Source organism: Trypanosoma equiperdum (assembly GCF_001457755.1).
Source record: "Trypanosoma equiperdum strain OVI genome assembly, contig: ctg_1069, whole genome shotgun sequence".
NCBI lineage: Eukaryota > Euglenozoa > Kinetoplastea > Trypanosomatida > Trypanosomatidae > Trypanosoma > Trypanosoma equiperdum.
In genome coordinates this window covers 6,831-9,710 of record NW_027123026.1, presented here as the reverse complement: position 1 = coordinate 9,710, position 2,880 = coordinate 6,831, and positions in this window count along the sequence as shown.

Sequence of the window (2,880 nt, the reverse complement as noted above, 5' to 3'; positions counted from 1 at the left end):
TTTTTTTTTTTTTTGCATGCATGCGCCTATATTTGTTTCTTCCTTCAGAGAATTGTTCGCCTTTTGGCAGTAAATGCGTTACCGTAATATCAAGCAACCAGTACCGAATTTGAGTTTATATTATGTTATGAAAGTCCACATTTCATGCACGGGTCGGTTTTGCATGGATACCAACAGACCAACATGAATATATAAATATATATAAATATATAAATTAAATAACAAAAATATTAATATTAATATTAATGTACATATAAATATATAACTACAATGCATAATAACTTAGAGTACCCTCTCTCTCTCTTTCACTCTTTCTCTCTTATGGTAATGGAAAGTATTGGGCACATGATATTGTTGAAGTGAGTTTCAACTCATCTTTCCGAGGGACAAAAACAAACAAACAAACAAACAAAAGGGGAAAACTAAAGATGGCGGTCTTTCGATATGACGGCTTCCAAAGCCGGTCCTCCAATAAAAACTTAAGTTTGTAATTATTTTTATTTTTTTTCCTCACTTGTAAAGTATTGAGTCCTGAGTTACATGTGGTTGTTTTGTTGTTGTTGTTGTTGTTGTTGTTGCTTTTTCCTTCCCACTGGATAATTCCGTAATTTCTTGAGTCGGGTTATGCGTAACCTTCCGGGTTTCTCGTAGGCGAGGTGCCGATGAAATGCATTTGTTCCCTTTTCATCATTAGCTTACGTGATCACTGAGTGATATATATATATATATATAAGGCAATGATGAATTATTATTTTTTTTCCAAAGAAAGAAGACAAAAGACAAAAGACAAATATGTTCCTTTTTTTGGCTTCCTATATATCCCATGAATGATGTTGTTTGAAATCCTAGGACTTCTCTCTCTCTCTCTCTCTCTCTCTTTCTCTTACTTTCTCTCTCACATCAATTGGACTATTTAACATTCCGGCTCGGACACCACTGTTCATTCTTCTATAATTATCACATTTTACTTTTTTTTTTCTTAATTTCTTCTTTTTTCCCCCCTTCTCCTCCTCTCCTCTCCTATCTTTTCTCTTCTATTCTTTTATTTTCGCTGCCTTCTCCTTCCTTTCATTTTTTCTAATATATATATATATATATATTTATTTATATATTTATATATTAAACCTTACATAGTGTATAAAATGGAATTTATCCATTTACTCAAGGAGGAGATGAAGAGAAAGGAAGGGGACCAAAATTATTAATATAAAACAACTCCAGCAATCATATTTAATAAGATGTTGCGCATATTCATGTGCATGTTTGTGTGCGCGTGCGGAAAAGAGGGAGAGAGAAAAGGAAAGGAAAGGAAACATAAGCACATAATAATGAGAAAATGTTTCATGTACGCGTGCACAAACAACAACAACAACAACGACAATTGCACCCGCTTATGTATTGAATATAAGCGAACGTATTCACGTATTTATCATCCACGCACAAAGGCTGCATCCATGTGAGGAAGTTTCGCAAGAAGATGGAAGGGAAATTCGTTTCAGTTGATAAATACAAATATATATATAATATATATATATATATATTTGTATGTGTTTGTAATATGATATGTTCTAATATAAAGTGTGTACTGAAGCCAAATTCAAAAGAAAAGAAAAAGAGAGACAAAAGGGAGACAAAGAGGAAATTTAATGAGATACAAAAATGCATAACCGCTGAAAAGTGTGATTCTGTTTAACAAACAAACAAAACAAAAATCCGAAACAAACACAAACAAGAAGATAGGATAAATGAAGAAGCAGCAATTCAAACGAAAGAAGATAAAACAAACGAAAAAGAGGATGAGAGGGAGAGAGAGAGAGAGAGAAAAAAAAAAAAGAACATGATTGAAGAACATAAAATATTGTTGTTGTTTTTTTTTCTTTTTAAAAAAGTAGAAACATTCGGAAAGTCGTGAACATCACCACCCCGATAAAAGGAAGAAGAAGAAGAAAAAAAAGAAAAAAAGAAAATTAGTGATGTATTCCTTCTCTTTTTTTTTACTTTCTTACTTGTGACGGAAGCTTGACACCCACTGAGGTAAAAGGCACACGAATATTCAGCTATAATCACATTTTGAGGAATGTTCATTACGAAAAGCAGAGAGAGAGAGAGAGAGAAAGAGAGAGAGAAAAAAAAAGAGAGCAATGATGATAGCGGCAACGGCAACGGCGATGGCAACGGCGGTTTTAATATATGCGCCATTGAAAAGGGAGGAAATAACTCAACTCAGAGTGAAAACAGCTGCCATTACAAATGAGGGTGTTACCAAAAATGGCGATAACGTTGCTAATGAAAATGGTAATGATAATGATGATGATGGTGAGATATCCATTAGTTGATATTTGTGCATTTACCTCAATTATCTTTTTTTTTCTGTTTTCCGCACAAAACAGACACACACAAACGCACGCGCCCGGATGTTACAGGTGTTCTCACAAAACTAATTTCTCCTTCCTGTCCCTTTCCACTTTTGTATAAAAGAAAACAGAAGAAAAAAAAAACAGCAACTTTACCTTAAACCCTCTGTCACATGCACACAAACACCCATGCCAATGCAGAAATATTACCGCCACATCTCACCATTGAGTTATTTTTTTTTCCTTTTCTTTTTTTTTCTTATTTCCCTCCTCCTCCTCCTCCTCCTTTTCCTTTTCCTTTTCCTGTTCCTTCCCTTAATCATATATTTCATATGCCTCCCCTCCACGCGCTTCTGTACGACGGGCCATTCGTTATTCGCACCCTTCACTTCGTTACTCACAACAATGTTAGCCAAAATATATATAAGTTTGTTTGTTTGTTTGTTTTGGAGGGAGGGAAGAGGGGCATGTACACAAACACAAACACATATACACGAAGTACACGCACTTACCTCCACCGCACATA